This window comes from Oxyura jamaicensis, chromosome 17 (genome assembly GCF_011077185.1).
Source record: "Oxyura jamaicensis isolate SHBP4307 breed ruddy duck chromosome 17, BPBGC_Ojam_1.0, whole genome shotgun sequence".
In the NCBI taxonomy this organism is placed as follows: Eukaryota; Metazoa; Chordata; class Aves; order Anseriformes; family Anatidae; genus Oxyura; species Oxyura jamaicensis.
In genome coordinates, this window is record NC_048909.1 from 11,432,648 (window position 1) to 11,438,647 (window position 6,000).

Below are 6,000 nucleotides of genomic sequence, written 5' to 3' on the forward strand. Positions count from 1 at the left end.
ATAAACAAATAATACTACATCAAATAAGTTAGTGTGAATAATATCATGCTCTCCAAAAATTTTATAAACACCTTAATTAATTGAGAGGAAACAAATAATGAAAAGTTGTAAAGAAGCATCTTAGTCTAATTAAAGATGGAAAAGTAATTACCACGACTTCTCTTGTTCAGAATAAGAATATTAATTTGTTTTGGTTGAAGAATTCATACAAATTCCCTTTTAAGATTCCTGCAATTTTCATGTCTTTGTTAATGGTTGTCAATACTAACTGTACCTTTAAAAAAAAAAAAAAAAAGTGGAATGAGTGGTGCACTATGGAAACACTATTTTGCTGAAATGCTAATTTGGGGAGATTAAAAAGACATTTCTGAAGAACAATATCCAAAATCTGATGTGAAGCTTAAATAACTACTGAAATGATAAGCAGGCACAGCTATATGAGAAGAGTTAATTAAAAATCTCCAAGGCAACTTGTATTCCTTTGTCACAAAATAAATGCTATGCTACTGATACTGTACCTGTAAACTGAAGAATCACCAGCTGCTGTAGCTAATCAGAGAATAGAAAAGGATTTACTGGTTAGCAATGCCCTAAGTATTCTGCATTTTAAATCCTTTTGGCCACATTTCTTCATAAATTTTACTCCCTGGATTTTCTATTTCACTTCATAACTACTTACCATAAGCTCCTTTGTACACTGAAAAATTAAGTTCACCCATGTTAAAATTAACAAAGAATTAGCTTACTATAGACTTTGAGGAATCTGATTCAATAGGAACAAATATTCAATTCAGGTTGAAGAATGAGAGACAAAATAAATACTTTATATACCTTGTTTGAGAAACTAAGCATGGTGAAAAATGCAGCTGTAAACATCTTTAAAGCTGAAATTGTGGCTATTTTATTGCTTTTTTCACCCAGTTAATTAACAAAATTAATTCATTTTTAGAAATTAAATCTACTATTTAGATGTTTTAGAATGCAGAAATATCAGAAATCGAGTGTTCTGAAAATTGTCTAATCAGAATGCAAGTTTACCTGCTGTTAGAAGCTAAACGGCATTGATATAACTGGTTGATAAAGAGATGAGGTTATAAAAATGCATTACCTGCTGAAGTTCACTTTATTATTAGATAATTTGAAAGTAATCAACCACAATTCAAATTACATTTGAATGTATCTTAAAGAGATGAGTGAGTATTGAAGGGGAAAAAATTGAATGTAAAAACCAGCATATTTTGTTCCCTTGTTTTTCTTTTTAACTGCTACTCTTCTCACAGAGTTTTTGGTTTGTGCACTATTTTAGAAAACACATAGTTTAATTAATTTCCTTAGAACTTACATTATTTTCTGGATAAATGCAGTGTAATTTAAGGTGAGTTATATAGATAGGAGCACATAATCACAGCTTTGTATTGATGAAAAGTTAAAAGAAAGAAGGGTTGTTTAAAATGCCATATATTGCAATATTCAGAACTCAGTTCTTCTGTACTATACAGAGTGAGTGTTCCTGTTTGGAGTATTAGCATGATAAGAAACCATGACAAAGTCTCTTCATTTATTGCTCTAATTTTATATTAAGAATTCTTGCTCTTGAATGACTACATGTCAACATTACACATCTAGTTTCATAGTTTTTTGGAATTAATTTTCCCAGATGCATTCCTATTACATACTGAAATCAAATTCTATTATCTAAGGTGGGGGAATGGCGAAACAATGATGACAAGAGAGGAAGAATCTGAACTTTTGCTATCCCTAATAATTTAGGGGAATTATCTAATTTAGGAGTATTTAGTCTGCAATTGATCTAACACGATTCTTATTTCTTTCTTGCTTTAAACCTTGCTTTAGCTTTACAAGCTAAACTTAAATCTGAGTACAGCTATGAAGAGCAGTAAACATAATTATTTTGAAATGTTTGGTATTAAAACATATTTCTCTAACGATTTAAGGAATGAAAATTAGTTATTTAAAACCTTAACATTTTTCATAAAATGTAAGTAGCATTATACAGTGAAGTATTTTAAGGAGTCAAAAGCAGAATACTAAGTCCAACAAAGATACATGGCAACGCTACACACTGGCAACGCTATATAGTATACTTTGTTTCTACAGAAATACAGTACTTTTTAGATTATCACTAAAATAAGAATGCTTTGCAGTTGATCTGATTAGGAAAAAAAAAAAAAAAAAAAGTTTCCTTTGTAGGTTATGCAGAAACAAAACTTTTCTACATATGCTCACATTCAGTTTCAGTTTACTAAACTAGTAACACTAGTAAGTTCAGTGAACTAACAGTGGTATGTACATCAGTTAATTAACAAAAATCATGAAAATGACAGATGCAATGTTGCAGCTTAACAGTGACTTTAACTGGAAAAAATTGACACCATTCAAGTGTTTTTTTGTTTTGTTTTCTTTGTTTTGTTTTCCACCGAATATTCTCAGACTCCATACAACCATTTTTACTTTTTATTTAAAGACTTATCTGTTTTTAGATGTGCAAGTGACTTTATGTACAAAACTGTGAAAAATAACTATGAAAATCTTTCCAAATTTAAATTTGAAAAGACAAATGTCCTAACATAAACTAACAATATCATTTTATTAATATTTTATGATTGGTAATGATAAGGATTTCTTTTTCTTTTCTATATCCTATTAAGACTAAATCTGCAACTTTATGCTTCTTGCTGTGTATTTCATACTAGAAGTATGATGTTCCTGTGACTGAGAAACTTATAGAGAAATACTCATTTTCTCTTACTTGGTGTATTTATTTGCTACAATTATTTTGTAACATCTGCAATTAATTTCTGAGATGTCCATAACACTGAGATATTTTTCCAGGAGATGACACGAATCAGGGCAGGATATGGCCTCTGAGGAAAGAGAGTGTACATACATACATTCTATCAAGGATATTACTCGTGCATCAAATCAGATGCAGTAAAACTGTGTATAAACAAGAATGTGGAAACTTGGGTGGAGGGTAGAAAGAAAGAAGTAGCAGAAAAGACAGTCCCAGAGCTCCCTGGGTAAGGTAGGTCTCTGGATTATTAATCACAAGTCCTTTTTTTATTGTCTGTTGCAAATAAGGGTGCATTGTAACTGGAGAAGGTATTGATATTTAAATGATATTTAAATTAGCACCACAAGTGATTTACCTTACAGTTGAGTTTTTAGATGTTTTAAATTGTTTGCAATAGACAGATAAAAATGCTAGGTAAAGTAGGATCGGAGGCTGCTTCCTTCAACCCTGGACAACACAGCCAGTAAGAAGACCCTCCTGATCACCATCCCACAGTGAAGCCTCTTTCCATCTCCTAGCATGGTATCTGGCCTGAGGGTGGAGGACTGTATCTTTTTCTTTTATTCTGGATGCTGTGGTTATCCACACACCTTTTAAATCTCCCTCTGACTCTTGAAATAGTCCAAGCCCCTGTTCCCTCTAGTGACACTGAGTTCATGGGTTATTAATATACCTGCTTGAAAGACTAAAAAAAAAAAAAAAAAAAAAAAAAAAAAAAAAAAAAAGTCTCACCTTTAATTCCACTTGCTCTTCTGAGAAGAGTAAAGTTAGATCTCCACAAAAAAAAAAAAAAAAACAGCCCCACTGGTCCCTGCCTCTTCTCTTGCCTTCTGGATGAGTAGATGAGTAGAAAAGACTTCTATAAGCAGTCAGGATGAGTAGTCAGGATGAGTAGAAAAGATTTCTACAAGCAAAGCAAACGATCCTTTTTGGACTTGCACTAATTCACTCCTACAGCTGATATGTGCATCTGGAAAAGACAAAATGAGAAGACATGCTAACATTTAACTGCGAAGTTCTCATGATTTTTTCTACAGTGATCATTATTCAGACCCTACCAGTATCCCGGACCAAACCAAATGGAAAACCTTGGCCCCCAATAATGTTGAGGCAGATCCAGTGTTCCCATCATCCCAAACACATCTGAGAGTGTTTCTCCTGTCACAGCTGCCAGATTACTCTTCACTCTGCTGGTGGGTTTCTTCATGCTCATTCGTGGTCCTTTTTGCATTCTACTGTTACCTTGGTACCTGCAAATGAGATTCTTTAGAGCAGGGATTTGTCCAGAAAAAAAAAAAAAAGGATGAAAACAGCAAAAAATACTGTAGGCTGATAGAGCCAATGAGTCTGCCTGTGAATTCCACAGTGAAAAAGACTTGGTATCATGATGCATTACTTGTGGATGGAAGGACAACTCACATTGCAGACTGAGAGGAAATACTGCCAGAAACTACTGAGTATTACCTGAGATGCATGACTCACAGGGAAATGCCATCAGTACAGCACAGTACTGCACAGACATGCTGCTGCTGAGTTTGGTTTTTACAAGTCCAGAACCCATTTGTTTGGTAAATCAGTTCAAGAGCTGTAACAGATCTGTTGGGGAAAATTTGTTCTGGTTTTAAACTGAAAGCATCCTATATGACACAGAGTAACAGGTCTTGTGCTTTAGCCTCAAATGTTTTGCTGTGTGTTTTGGAAGAGATCATTTAATCCTGTGAAGGATTAACCCTTCTGGGTGCAATACATGTAAGGCTGCATTTTTTTGTACAGGGAAAAGAACAGTTTTTCATTTTGTGGGGAATTAGAAAAAAACTGCCCTTTGAAACAGAAAAACAGTCTCAACATCTCAGTTTTTTCAGGTATTCCCAACAACTGGATGAAAATCAGTTATTGATCCATGCTATTTTTCAACAGGAATAATTTTATTGCTTTGGCTTCTCTAACTCTAGTATACAGTGGGAGTTAAATTGTTTGAACAACTGAAGTATGGCTATTTCTTTTTTAAAAATATCTTCTGATATTTACAAACTGGAAAGACCTATAGCAAATAGTTGCAAGAAGTATGATGGGGAAATAGACATAATGATACAGTGAGCAAAGTTCAATGGCTAAAGATACTGGGATATTTTACTGACTAATTTCAGGGGAGTACTCTTTGTATGTGTGTTTTCATTTTGCATTAACATGGGTAACAAGGTTCTTTTTTCTCATTCTGAATTTTCTTTTTTTTTTTTGATTCAGACTTTCACCTGCTGTATTTTAACTTTCAACAGAATTTTGAGTGTTATAATATTCAGGAGAGTATTCCTAAAAGGTAAGTGTCAATACCATATCCCATGCCTTAAGTAAGAGACCTGCTTTTCTGCTACAACCTGCAGGAAGATTCATGGAGAAGTTCAGAGTTTAATATATCTTTATATCATCTGCATGCAGCATTAATTCAACTTTCCTGTGAAAAAGCATTATTATGCCATATGCAGATGTCACACATTCAGCAAAACTAGCAGAACTGTCACAGATTACATAGTTCATATCACTCATAGGTAATGTTTCTGGGACCTCAGGGGAATCTTTGTTCTTGGCTGGGCTCTTGCCCCACTTCATTCTCAGCTGTTTTGCTAACTGAAATATCTTGTATATCAGTTGTCTAAGAAGGCTAGACACAAGTTAAATCCTGTCCCCTTCATATACTCAGTGGCCCACCCCATAGTTTCTAAAAGCATGTTGGTCCATTTGTCAAACTACAGTTTGTCACTCCATTTATCCATAAAATTCAGAAAAGTTTATGGTATGACACCAGGTGATAAGACCATAATGCAAGCTGTCAGACACATCTGGGGCCAGCACAGATGAAAACAGTGAGAAGTTGTCAAGATGAGTAGGAAAGGTGGTCTCAAAAGACTCCTTATTTTCAAGCTCACTTACACCCCAGTCTTAATGGATTGAAACAGTGATAGGTAGTTCATAGATGAGCAAGATACTTCTTTAAAAACATTTGCCGTAAGGGAAGCAGACTGATTTTTCTTGAATCTTCTGAAATGGGATCTGTTGTCACAAAAACCTGTACTTGAGTAAATGAAAAAAAAAAAAAATGGTTTAAAGGATGTAAAGGATGTAAGAAAAAAAAAAAATAAGGGGGGGGGGGGGGGGGGGGGGGGGGCAAAAACAACCGGTGACCCCAC